At 32.3% G+C, this 15,000-nt stretch overlaps 1 protein-coding gene across 1 annotated transcript in view; it reads right to left on the minus strand.

Moving 5' to 3' along the window:
• LOC110487505 (adhesion G protein-coupled receptor L1-like) overlaps positions 1-15,000 on the minus strand; it is a 76,656-nt gene that overhangs the window by 29,188 nt on the left and 32,468 nt on the right. The window lies entirely within an intron of this gene.

Genomic DNA, 15,000 nt, shown 5'->3' on the forward strand with positions numbered 1-15,000 from the left:
GTCAAATATAAAATGTATTATTCTAGTAAAGCAGTGAGACTAGTTATAATGTATCATTCTAGTAAAGCAGGAAGACTAGTTATGATGTATCATTCTAGTAAAGCAGTGAGACTAGTTATAATGTATCATTCTAGTAAAGCAGTGAGACTAGTTATAATGTATCATTCTAGTAAAGCAGGGAGACTAGTTATAATGTATCATTCTAGTAAAGCAGTGAGACTAGTTATAATGTATCATTCTAGTAAAGCAGTGAGACTAGTTATAATGTATCATTCTAGTGAAGCAGTGAGACTAGTTATAATGTATCATTCTAGTAAAGCAGGGAGACTAGTTATAATGTATCATTCTAGTAAAGCAGTGAGACTAGTTATAATGTATCATTCTAGTAAAGCAGTGAGACTAGTTATAATGTATCATTCTAGTAAAGCAGTGAGACTAGTTATAATGTATCATTCTAGTAAAGCAGGGAGACTAGTTATAATGTATCATTCTAGTAAAGCAGTGAGACTAGTTATAATGTATCATTCTAGTAAAGCAGTGAGACTAGTTATAATGTATCATTCTAGTAAAGCAGTGAGACTAGTTATAATGTATCATTCTAGTAAAGCAGGGAGACTAGTTATAATGTATCATTCTAGTAAAGCAGGGAGACTAGTTATAATGTATCATTCTAGTAAAGCAGGGAGACTAGTTATAATGTATCATTCTAGTAAAGCAGTGAGACTAGTTATAATGTATCATTCTAGTAAAGCAGGGAGACTAGTTATAATGTATCATTCTAGTAAAGCAGTGAGACTAGTTATAATGTATCATTCTAGTAAAGCAGTGAGACTAGTTATAATGTATCATTCTAGTAAAGCAGGGAGACTAGTTATAATGTATCATTCTAGTAAAGCAGTGAGACTAGTTATAATGTATCATTCTGGTAAAGCAGGGAGACTAGTTATAATGTATCATTCTAGTAAAGCAGTGAGACTAGTTATAATGTATCATTCTAGTAAAGCAGTGAGACTAGTTATAATGTATCATTCTAGTAAAGCAGTGAGACTAGTTATAATGTATCATTCTAGTAAAGCAGTGAGACTAGTTATAATGTATTATTCTAGTAAAGCAGTGAGACTAGTTATAATGTATCATTCTAGTAAAGCAGTGAGACTAGTTATAATGTATCATTCTAGTAAAGCAGGGAGACTAGTTATAATGTGTCATTCTAGTAAAGCAGTGAGACTAGTTATAATGTATCATTCTAGTAAAGCAGTGAGACTAGTTATAATGTATCATTCTAGTAAAGCAGGGAGACTAGTTATAATGTATCATTCTAGTAAAGCAGGGAGACTAGTTATAATGTATCATTCTAGTAAAGCAGGGAGACTAGTTATAATGTGTCATTCTGGTAAAGCAGGGAGACTAGTTATGATGTATCATTCTAGTAAAGCAGGGAGACTAGTTATAATGTATCATTCTAGTAAAGCAGGGAGACTAGTTATAATGTATCATTCTAGTAAAGCAGTGAGACTAGTTATAATGTATCATTATAGTAAAGCAGTGAGACTAGTTATAATGTATCATTCTAGTAAAGCAGTGAGACTAGTTATAATGTATCATTCTAGTAAAGCAGTGAGACTAGTTATAATGTATCATTCTAGTAAAGCAGTGAGACTAGTTATAATGTGTCATTCTGGTAAAGCAGTGAGACTAGTTATAATGTATCATTCTAGTAAAGCAGTGAGACTAGTTATAATGTATCATTCTAGTAAAGCAGGGAGACTAGTTATAATGTATCATTCTAGTAAAGCAGTGAGACTAGTTATAATGTATCATTCTAGTAAAGCAGGGAGACTAGTTATAATGTATCATTCTAGTAAAGCAGTGAGACTAGTTATAATGTGTCATTCTGGTAAAGCAGGGAGACTAGTTATGATGTATCATTCTAGTAAAGCAGGGAGACTAGTTATAATGTATCATTCTAGTAAAGCAGTGAGACTAGTTATAATGTATCATTCTAGTAAAGCAGTGAGACTAGTTATAATGTATCATTCTAGTAAAGCAGTGAGACTAGTTATAATGTATCATTCTAGTAAAGCAGTGAGACTAGTTATAATGTATCATTCTAGTAAAGCAGTGAGACTAGTTATGATGTATCATTCTAGTAAAGCAGTGAGACTAGTTATGATGTATCATTCTAGTAAAGCAGTGAGACTAGTTATAATGTATCATTCTAGTAAAGCAGGGAGACTAGTTATAATGTATCATTCTAGTAAAGCAGGGAGACTAGTTATAATGTATCATTCTAGTAAAGCAGTGAGACTAGTTATAATGTATCATTCTAGTAAAGCAGTGAGACTAGTTATAATGTATCATTCTAGTAAAGCAGTGAGACTAGTTATGATGTATCATTCTGGTAAAGCAGGGAGACTAGTTATAATGTATCATTCTAGTAAAGCAGGGAGACTAGTTATAATGTATCATTCTAGTAAAGCAGGGAGACTAGTTATAATGTATCATTCTAGTAAAGCAGTGAGACTAGTTATAATGTATCATTCTAGTAAAGCAGTGAGACTAGTTATAATGTATCATTCTAGTAAAGCAGGAAGACTAGTTATGATGTATCATTCTAGTAAAGCAGTGAGACTAGTTATAATGTATCATTCTAGTAAAGCAGGGAGACTAGTTATAATGTATCATTCTAGTAAAGCAGGGAGACTAGTTATAATGTATCATTCTAGTAAAGCAGTGAGACTAGTTATAATGTATCATTCTAGTAAAGCAGTGAGACTAGTTATAATGTATCATTCTGGTAAAGCAGTGAGACTAGTTATAATGTATCATTCTAGTAAAGCAGTGAGACTAGTTATAATGTATCATTCTAGTAAAGCAGTGAGACTAGTTATAATGTATCATTCTAGTAAAGCAGTGAGACTAGTTATAATGTATCATTCTAGTAAAGCAGGGAGACTAGTTATAATGTATCATTCTAGTAAAGCAGTGAGACTAGTTATAATGTGTCATTCTAGTAAAGCAGTGAGACTAGTTATAATGTATCATTCTAGTAAAGCAGGGAGACTAGTTATAATGTATCAAGACTAGTTATAATGTATCATTCTAGTAAAGCAGGGAGACTAGTTATAATGTATCAAGACTAGTTATAATGTATCATTCTAGTAAAGCAGGGAGACTAGTTATAATGTATCATTCTAGTAAAGCAGGGAGACTAGTTATAATGTATCATTCTAGTAAAGCAGTGAGACTAGTTATAATGTATCATTCTAGTAAAGCAGGGAGACTAGTTATAATGTATCATTCTAGTGAAGCAGTGAGACTAGTTATAATGTATCATTCTAGTGAAGCAGTGAGACTAGTTATAATGTATCATTCTAGTAAAGCAGGGAGACTAGTTATAATGTATCATTCTAGTAAAGCAGTGAGACTAGTTATAATGTATCATTCTAGTAAAGCAGTGAGAATAGTTATAATGTATCATTCTAGTAAAGCAGTGAGACTAGTTATAATGTATCATTCTAGTAAAGCAGGAAGACTAGTTATAATGTATCATTCTAGTAAAGCAGGGAGACTAGTTATAATGTATCATTCTAGTAAAGCAGGGAGACGAGTTATAATGTATCATTCTAGTAAAGCAGTGAGACTAGTTATGATGTATCATTCTGGTAAAGCAGGGAGACTAGTTATAATGTATCATTCTAGTAAAGCAGGGAGACTAGTTATAATGTATCATTCTAGTAAAGCAGTGAGACTAGTTATAATGTATCATTCTGGTAAAGCAGGGAGACTAGTTATAATGTATCATTCTAGTAAAGCAGGGAGACTAGTTATAATGTATCATTCTAGTAAAGCAGTGAGACTAGTTATGATGTATCATTCTGGTAAAGCAGGGAGACTAGTTATAATGTATCATTCTGGTAAAGCAGGGAGACTAGTTATAATGTATCATTCTAGTAAAGCAGTGAGACTAGTTATGATGTATCATTCTGGTAAAGCAGGGAGACTAGTTATAATGTATCATTCTAGTAAAGCAGGGAGACTAGTTATAATGTATCATTCTAGTAAAGCAGTGAGACTAGTTATAATGTATCATTCTAGTAAAGCAGGAAGACTAGTTATGATGTATCATTCTAGTAAAGCAGGGAGACTAGTTATAATGTATCATTCTAGTAAAGCAGGAAGACTAGTTATAATGTATCATTCTAGTAAAGCAGTGAGACTAGTTATAATGTGTCATTCTGGTAAAGCAGGAAGACTAGTTATAATGTATCATTCTAGTAAAGCAGTGAGACTAGTTATAATGTATCATTCTAGTAAAGCAGGGAGACTAGTTATAATGTATCATTCTAGTAAAGCAGGGAGACTAGTTATAATGTATCATTCTAGTAAAGCAGTGAGAGTAGTTATAATGTATCATTCTAGTAAAGCAGGGAGACTAGTTATAATGTATCATTCTAGTAAAGCAGTGAGACTAGTTATAATGTATCATTCTAGTAAAGCAGTGAGACTAGCTATAATGTATCATTCTAGTAAAGCAGGGAGACTAGTTATAATGTATCATTCTGGTAAAGCAGGGAGACTAGTTATAATGTATCATTCTAGTAAAGCAGGGAGACTAGTTATAATGTATCATTCTAGTAAAGCAGTGAGACTAGTTATAATGTATCATTCTAGTAAAGCAGGAAGACTAGTTATGATGTATCATTCTAGTAAAGCAGGGAGACTAGTTATAATGTATCATTCTAGTAAAGCAGGGAGACTAGTTATAATGTGTCATTCTAGTAAAGCAGTGAGACTAGTTATAATGTGTCATTCTAGTAAAGCAGTGAGACTAGTTATAATGTATCATTCTAGTAAAGCAGTGAGACTAGTTATAATGTATCATTCTAGTAAAGCAGTGAGACTAGTTATAATGTATCATTCTAGTAAAGCAGGGAGACTAGTTATAATGTGTCATTCTAGTAAAGCAGTGAGACTAGTTATAATGTATCATTCTAGTAAAGCAGTGAGACTAGTTATAATGTATCATTCTAGTAAAGCAGTGAGACTAGTTATAATGTATCATTCTAGTAAAGCAGTGAGACTAGTTATAATGTATCATTCTGGTAAAGCAGGGAGACTAGTTATAATGTATCATTCTAGTAAAGCAGGGAGACTAGTTATAATGTATCATTCTAGTAAAGCAGTGAGACTAGTTATAATGTATCATTCTGGTAAAGCAGGGAGACTAGTTATAATGTATCATTCTAGTAAAGCAGGGAGACTAGTTATAATGTATCATTCTAGTAAAGCAGTGAGACTAGTTATAATGTATCATTCTAGTAAAGCAGGAAGACTAGTTATGATGTATCATTCTAGTAAAGCAGGAAGACTAGTTATAATGTATCATTCTAGTAAAGCAGGAAGACTAGTTATGATGTATCATTCTAGTAAAGCAGGAAGACTAGTTATGATGTATCATTCTAGTAAAGCAGGAAGACTAGTTATGATGTATCATTCTAGTAAAGCAGGAAGACTAGTTATAATGTATCAAGACTAGTTATAATGTATCATTCTAGTAAAGCAGTGAGACTAGTTATAATGTATCATTCTGGTAAAGCAGGGAGACTAGTTATAATGTATCATTCTAGTAAAGCAGTGAGACTAGTTATGATGTATCATTCTGGTAAAGCAGGGAGACTAGTTATAATGTATCATTCTAGTAAAGCAGGGAGACTAGTTATAATGTATCATTCTAGTAAAGCAGTGAGACTAGTTATAATGTATCATTCTAGTAAAGCAGGAAGACTAGTTATGATGTATCATTCTAGTAAAGCAGGGAGACTAGTTATAATGTATCATTCTAGTAAAGCAGGGAGACTAGTTATAATGTGTCATTCTAGTAAAGCAGTGAGACTAGTTATAATGTGTCATTCTAGTAAAGCAGTGAGACTAGTTATAATGTATCATTCTAGTAAAGCAGTGAGACTAGTTATAATGTATCATTCTAGTGAAGCAGTGAGACTAGTTATAATGTGTCATTCTAGTAAAGCAGTGAGACTAGTTATAATGTATCATTCTAGTAAAGCAGTGAGACTAGTTATAATGTATCATTCTAGTAAAGCAGTGAGACTAGTTATAATGTGTCATTCTAGTAAAGCAGTGAGACTAGTTATAATGTATCATTCTAGTAAAGCAGTGAGACTAGTTATAATGTATCATTCTAGTAAAGCAGTGAGACTAGTTATAATGTATCATTCTAGTAAAGCAGTGAGACTAGTTATAATGTATCATTCTGGTAAAGCAGGGAGACTAGTTATAATGTATCATTCTAGTAAAGCAGGGAGACTAGTTATAATGTATCATTCTAGTAAAGCAGGGAGACTAGTTATAATGTGTCATTCTAGTAAAGCAGTGAGACTAGTTATAATGTATCATTCTAGTAAAGCAGTGAGACTAGTTATAATGTGTCATTCTAGTAAAGCAGTGAGACTAGTTATAATGTATCATTCTAGTAAAGCAGGGAGACTAGTTATAATGTGTCATTCTAGTAAAGCAGTGAGACTAGTTATAATGTATCATTCTAGTAAAGCAGTGAGACTAGTTATAATGTATCATTCTAGTAAAGCAGTGAGACTAGTTATAATGTATCATTCTAGTAAAGCAGGGAGACTAGTTATAATGTGTCATTCTGGTAAAGCAGGGAGACTAGTTATAATGTATCATTCTAGTAAAGCAGTGAGACTAGTTATAATGTATCATTCTAGTAAAGCAGGGAGACTAGTTATAATGTATCATTCTAGTAAAGCAGGGAGACTAGTTATAATGTATCATTCTAGTAAAGCAGGGAGACTAGTTATAATGTATCATTCTAGTAAAGCAGTGAGACTAGTTATAATGTATCAAGACTAGTTATAATGTATCATTCTAGTAAAGCAGTGAGACTAGTTATAATGTGTCATTCTAGTAAAGCAGTGAGACTAGTTATAATGTATCATTCTAGTAAAGCGGTGAGACTAGTTATAATGTGTCATTCTAGTAAAGCAGTGAGACTAGTTATAATGTATCATTCTGGTAAAGCAGGGAGACTAGTTATAATGTATCATTCTAGTAAAGCAGGGAGACTAGTTATAATGTATCATTCTAGTAAAGCAGGGAGACTAGTTATAATGTATCATTCTAGTAAAGCAGGGAGACTAGTTATAATGTATCATTCTGGTAAAGCAGGGAGACTAGTTATAATGTATCATTCTAGTAAAGCAGGGAGACTAGTTATAATGTATCATTCTGGTAAAGCAGGGAGACTAGTTATAATGTATCATTCTAGTAAAGCAGGGAGACTAGTTATAATGTATCATTCTAGTAAAGCAGTGAGACTAGTTATAATGTATCATTCTAGTAAAGCAGGGAGACTAGTTATAATGTATCATTCTGGTAAAGCAGGGAGACTAGTTATAATGTATCATTCTAGTAAAGCAGGGAGACTAGTTATAATGTATCATTCTGGTAAAGCAGGGAGACTAGTTATAATGTATCATTCTAGTAAAGCAGTGAGACTAGTTATAATGTATCATTCTAGTAAAGCAGTGAGACTAGTTATAATGTATCATTCTAGTAAAGCAGGGAGACTAGTTATAATGTATCATTCTAGTAAAGCAGGGAGACTAGTTATAATGTATCATTCTAGTAAAGCAGGGAGACTAGTTATAATGTATCATTCTAGTAAAGCAGTGAGACTAGTTATAATGTATCATTCTAGTAAAGCAGGGAGACTAGTTATAATGTATCATTCTAGTAAAGCAGGGAGACTAGTTATAATGTATCATTCTAGTAAAGCAGTGAGACTAGTTATAATGTGTCATTCTAGTAAAGCAGTGAGACTAGTTATAATGTATCATTCTAGTAAAGCAGTGAGACTAGTTATAATGTATCATTCTAGTAAAGCAGTGAGACTAGTTATAATGTATCATTCTGGTAAAGCAGGGAGACTAGTTATAATGTATCATTCTAGTAAAGCAGTGAGACTAGTTATAATGTATCATTCTAGTAAAGCAGTGAGACTAGTTATAATGTATCATTCTAGTAAAGCAGTGAGACTAGTTATAATGTATCATTCTAGTAAAGCAGTGAGACTAGTTATAATGTATCATTCTAGTAAAGCAGTGAGACTAGTTATAATGTATCATTCTAGTAAAGCAGGGAGACTAGTTATAATGTATCATTCTAGTAAAGCAGGAAGACTAGTTATGATGTATCATTCTAGTAAAGCAGTGAGACTAGTTATAATGTATCATTCTAGTAAAGCAGGGAGACTAGTTATAATGTATCATTCTAGTAAAGCAGGGAGACTAGTTATAATGTATCATTCTAGTAAAGCAGTGAGACTAGTTATAATGTATCATTCTAGTAAAGCAGTGAGACTAGTTATAATGTGTCATTCTAGTAAAGCAGGGAGACTAGTTATAATGTATCATTCTAGTAAAGCAGGGAGACTAGTTATAATGTATCATTCTAGTAAAGCAGGGAGACTAGTTATAATGTATCATTCTAGTAAAGCAGGGAGACTAGTTATAATGTATCATTCTAGTAAAGCAGGGAGACTAGTTATAATGTGTCATTCTAGTAAAGCAGGGAGACTAGTTATAATGTGTCATTCTAGTAAAGCAGGGAGACTAGTTATAATGTGTCATTCTAGTAAAGCAGTGAGACTAGTTATAATGTATCATTCTAGTAAAGCAGGGAGACTAGTTATAATGTGTCATTCTGGTAAAGCAGGGAGACTAGTTATGATGTATCATTCTGGTAAAGCAGGGAGACTAGTTATAATGTATCATTCTGGTAAAGCAGTGAGACTAGTTATAATGTATCATTCTAGTAAAGCAGGGAGACTAGTTATAATGTATCATTCTAGTAAAGCAGGGAGACTAGTTATGATGTATCATTCTGGTAAAGCAGGGAGACTAGTTATAATGTATCATTCTGGTAAAGCAGGGAGACTAGTTATAATGTGTCATTCTGGTAAAGCAGGGAGACTAGTTATGATGTATCATTCTGGTAAAGCAGGGAGACTAGTTATAATGTATCATTCTGGTAAAGCAGGGAGACTAGTTATAATGTATCATTCTGGTAAAGCAGGGAGACTAGTTATAATGTGTCATTCTGGTAAAGCAGGGAGACTAGTTATAATGTATCATTCTAGTAAAGCAGGGAGACTAGTTATAATGTGTCATTCTGGTAAAGCAGGGAGACTAGTTATAATGTATCATTCTAGTAAAGCAGGGAGACTAGTTATAATGTATCATTCTAGTAAAGCAGGGAGACTAGTTATAATGTATCATTCTGGTAAAGCAGGGAGACTAGTTATAATGTATCATTCTAGTAAAGCAGTGAGACTAGTTATAATGTATCATTCTAGTAAAGCAGGAAGACTAGTTATAATGTATCATTCTAGTAAAGCAGTGAGACTAGTTATAATGTATCATTCTGGTAAAGCAGGGAGACTAGTTATAATGTGTCATTCTGGTAAAGCAGGGAGACTAGTTATAATGTATCATTCTAGTAAAGCAGGGAGACTAGTTATAATGTATCATTCTAGTAAAGCAGGGAGACTAGTTATAATGTATCATTCTGGTAAAGCAGGGAGACTAGTTATAATGTATCATTCTAGTAAAGCAGTGAGACTAGTTATAATGTATCATTCTAGTAAAGCAGTGAGACTAGTTATAATGTATCATTCTAGTAAAGCAGGGAGACTAGTTATAATGTGTCATTCTGGTAAAGCAGGGAGACTAGTTATAATGTATCATTCTAGTAAAGCAGTGAGACTAGTTATAATGTATCATTCTAGTAAAGCAGGGAGACTAGTTATAATGTATCAAGACTAGTTATGATGTATCATTCTAGTAAAGCAGGGAGAATAGTTATAATGTATCAAGACTAGTTATGATGTATCATTCTAGTAAAGCAGTGAGACTAGTTATAATGTACCATTCTGGTAAAGCAGGGAGACTAGTTATAATGTATCAAGACTAGTTATGATGTATCATTCTAGTAAAGCAGGGAGACTAGTTATAATGTATCAAGACTAGTTATGATGTATCATTCTAGTAAAGCAGTGAGACTAGTTATAATGTATCATTCTGGTAAAGCAGGGAGACTAGTTATAATGTATCAAGACTAGTTATGATGTATCATTCTAGTAAAGCAGTGAGACTAGTTATAATGTATCATTCCAGCAGTGAAAGACTAGTTATAATGTGTCATTCTGGTAAAGCAGGGAGACTAGTTATAATGTATCAAGACTAGTTATAATGTATCATTCTGGTAAAGCAGGGAGACTAGTTATAATGTATCAAGACTAGTTATGATGTATAATTCTAGTAAAGCAGTGAGACTAGTTATAATGTATCAAGACTAGTTATGATGTATCATTCTAGTAAAGCAGGGAGACTAGTTATAATGTATCAAGACTAGTTATGATGTGTCATTCTAGTAAAGCAGGGAGACTAGTTATAATGTATCAAGACTAGTTATGATGTATCATTCTAGTAAAGCAGGGAGACTAGTTATAATGTATCATTCTAGTAAAGCAGGGAGACTAGTTATGATGTATCATTCTGGTAAAGCAGGGAGACTAGTTATGATGTATCATTCTGGTAAAGCAGGGAGACTAGTTATGATGTATCATTCTAGTAAAGCAGGGAGACTAGTTATAATTTATCATTCTAGTAAAGCAGTGAGACTAGTTATAATGTATCATTCTAGTAAAGCAGTGAGAGTAGTTATAATGTATCATTCTAGTAAAGCAGTGAGGCTAGTTATAATGTATCATTCTAGTAAAGAAGTGAGACTAGTTATAATGTATCATTCTAGTAAAGCAGTGAGACTAGTTATAATGTATCATTCTAGTAAAGCAGGAAGACTAGTTATGATGTATCATTCTAGTAAAGCAGTGAGACTAGTTATAATGTATCAAGACTAGTTATGATGTATCATTCTAGTAAAGCAGTGAGACTAGTTATAATGTATAATTCTAGTAAAGCAGTGAGACTAGTTATAATGTATCATTCTAGTAAAGCAGGAAGACTAGTTATGATGTATCATTCTAGTAAAGCAGTGAGACTAGTTATAATGTATCAAGACTAGTTATGATGTATCATTCTAGTAAAGCAGTGAGACTAGTTATAATGTATAATTCTAGTAAAGCAGTGAGACTAGTTATAATGTATCATTCTAGTAAAGCAGTGAGACTAGTTATAATGTATCATTCTAGTAAAGCAGTGAGACTAGTTATAATGTATCATTCTAGTAAAGCAGTGAGACTAGTTATAATGTATCATTCTAGTAAAGCAGGGAGACTAGTTATAATGTATCATTCTAGTAAAGCAGTGAGACTAGTTATAATGTATCATTCTAGTAAAGCAGTGAGACTAGTTATAATGTATCATTCTAGTAAAGCAGTGAGACTAGTTATAATGTATCATTCTAGTAAAGCAGTGAAAGACTAGTTATAATGTATCATTCTAGTAAAGCAGTGAGACTAGTTATAATGTATCATTCTAGTAAAGCAGTGAGACTAGTTATAATGTATCATTCTAGTAAAGCAGGGAGACTAGTTATAATGTATCATTCTAGTAAAGCAGTGAGACTAGTTATAATGTATCATTCTAGTAAAGCAGTGAGACTAGTTATAATGTATCATTCTAGTGAAGCAGTGAGACTAGTTATAATGTATCATTCTAGTAAAGCAGGGAGACTAGTTATAATGTATCATTCTAGTAAAGCAGTGAGACTAGTTATAATGTATCATTCTAGTAAAGCAGTGAGACTAGTTATAATGTATCATTCTAGTAAAGCAGTGAGACTAGTTATAATGTATCATTCTAGTAAAGCAGGAAGACTAGTTATAATGTATCATTCTAGTAAAGCAGTGAGACTAGTTATAATGTATCATTCTAGTAAAGCAGTGAGACTAGTTATAATGTATCATTCTAGTAAAGCAGTGAGACTAGTTATAATGTATCATTCTAGTAAAGCAGGAAGACTAGTTATAATGTATCATTCTAGTAAAGCAGTGAGAATAGTTATAATGTATCATTCTAGTAAAGCAGTGAGACTAGTTATAATGTATCATTCTAGTAAAGCAGGGAGACCAGTTATAGTGTATCATTCTAGTAAAGCAGTGAGACTAGTTATAATGTATCATTCTAGTAAAGCAGGAAGACTAGTTATGATGTATCATTCTAGTAAAGCAGTGAGACTAGTTATAATGTATCATTCTAGTAAAGCAGTGAGACTAGTTATAATGTATCATTCTAGTAAAGCAGGAAGACTAGTTATGATGTGTCATTCTAGTAAAGCAGTGAGACTAGTTATAATGTATCATTCTAGTAAAGCAGGGAGACTAGTTATAATGTATCATTCTAGTAAAGCAGTGAGACTAGTTATAATGTATCATTCTAGTAAAGCAGTGAGACTAGTTATAATGTATCATTCTAGTAAAGCAGTGAGACTAGTTATAATGTATCATTCTAGTGAAGCAGTGAGACTAGTTATAATGTGTCATTCTAGTAAAGCAGTGAGACTAGTTATAATGTATCATTCTAGTAAAGCAGTGAGACTAGTTATAATGTATCATTCTAGTAAAGCAGTGAGACTAGTTATAATGTATCATTCTAGTAAAGCAGTGAGACTAGTTATAATGTATCATTCTAGTAAAGCAGTGAGACTAGTTATAATGTATTATTCTAGTAAAGCAGTGAGACTAGTTATAATGTATCATTCTAGTAAAGCAGTGAGACTAGTTATAATGTATCATTCTAGTAAAGCAGTGAGACTAGTTATAATGTATCATTCTAGTAAAGCAGGGAGACTAGTTATAATGTATCATTCTAGTAAAGCAGTGAGACTAGTTATAATGTATCATTCTAGTAAAGCAGTGAGACTAGTTATAATGTATCATTCTAGTAAAGCAGTGAAAGACTAGTTATAATGTATCATTCTAGTAAAGCAGTGAGACTAGTTATAATGTATCATTCTAGTAAAGCAGTGAGACTAGTTATAATGTATCATTCTAGTAAAGCAGGGAGACTAGTTATAATGTATCATTCTAGTAAAGCAGTGAGACTAGTTATAATGTATCATTCTAGTAAAGCAGTGAGACTAGTTATAATGTATCATTCTAGTGAAGCAGTGAGACTAGTTATAATGTATCATTCTAGTAAAGCAGGGAGACTAGTTATAATGTATCATTCTAGTAAAGCAGTGAGACTAGTTATAATGTATCATTCTAGTAAAGCAGTGAGACTAGTTATAATGTATCATTCTAGTAAAGCAGTGAGACTAGTTATAATGTATCATTCTAGTAAAGCAGGAAGACTAGTTATAATGTATCATTCTAGTAAAGCAGTGAGACTAGTTATAATGTATCATTCTAGTAAAGCAGTGAGACTAGTTATAATGTATCATTCTAGTAAAGCAGTGAGACTAGTTATAATGTATCATTCTAGTAAAGCAGGAAGACTAGTTATAATGTATCATTCTAGTAAAGCAGTGAGACTAGTTATAATGTATCATTCTAGTAAAGCAGTGAGACTAGTTATAATGTATCATTCTAGTAAAGCAGGGAGACCAGTTATAATGTATCATTCTAGTAAAGCAGTGAGACTAGTTATAATGTATCATTCTAGTAAAGCAGGAAGACTAGTTATGATGTATCATTCTAGTAAAGCAGTGAGACTAGTTATAATGTATCATTCTAGTAAAGCAGTGAGACTAGTTATAATGTATCATTCTAGTAAAGCAGTGAGACTAGTTATAATGTATCATTCTAGTAAAGCAGTGAGACTAGTTATAATGTATCATTCTAGTAAAGCAGTGAGACTAGTTATAATGTATCATTCTAGTAAAGCAGTGAGACTAGTTATAATGTATCATTCTAGTAAAGCAGTGAGACTAGTTATAATGTATTATTCTAGTAAAGCAGTGAGACTAGTTATAATGTATCATTCTAGTAAAGCAGGGAGACTAGTTATAATGTATCATTCTAGTAAAGCAGGGAGACTAGTTATAATGTATCATTCTAGTAAAGCAGGGAGACTAGTTATAATGTATCATTCTAGTAAAGCAGGAAGACTAGTTATGATGTATCATTCTAGTAAAGCAGTGAGACTAGTTATAATGTATCATTCTAGTAAAGCAGTGAGACTAGTTATAATGTATCATTCTAGTAAAGCAGGAAGACTAGTTATGATGTGTCATTCTAGTAAAGCAGTGAGACTAGTTATAATGTATCATTCTAGTAAAGCAGGGAGACTAGTTATAATGTATCATTCTAGTAAAGCAGTGAGACTAGTTATAATGTATCATTCTAGTAAAGCAGTGAGACTAGTTATAATGTATCATTCTAGTAAAGCAGTGAGACTAGTTATAATGTATCATTCTAGTAAAGCAGTGAGACTAGTTATAATGTATCATTCTAGTGAAGCAGTGAGACTAGTTATAATGTGTCATTCTAGTAAAGCAGTGAGACTAGTTATAATGTATCATTCTAGTAAAGCAGGGAGACTAGTTATAATGTATCATTCTAGTAAAGCAGTGAGACTAGTTATAATGTATCATTCTAGTAAAGCAGTGAGACTAGTTATAATGTATCATTCTAGTAAAGCAGTGAGACTAGTTATAATGTATCATTCTAGTAAAGCAGTGAGACTAGTTATAATGTATCATTCTAGTAAAGCAGTGAGACTAGTTATAATGTATCATTCTAGTAAAGCAGGAAGACTAGTTATAATGTATAATTCTAGTAAAGCAGTGAGACTAGTTATAATGTATCATTCTAGTAAAGCAGTGAGACTAGTTATAATGTATCATTCTAGTAAAGCAGTGAGACTAGTTATAATGTATCATTCTAGTAAAGCAGTGAGACTAGTTATAATGTATCATTCTAGTAAAGCAGTGAGACTAGTTATAATGTATCATTCTAGTAAAGCAGTGAGACTAGTTATAATGTATCATTCTAGT

This window comes from Oncorhynchus mykiss, chromosome 13 (assembly GCF_013265735.2).
Source record: "Oncorhynchus mykiss isolate Arlee chromosome 13, USDA_OmykA_1.1, whole genome shotgun sequence".
Taxonomy (NCBI): domain Eukaryota; kingdom Metazoa; phylum Chordata; class Actinopteri; order Salmoniformes; family Salmonidae; genus Oncorhynchus; species Oncorhynchus mykiss.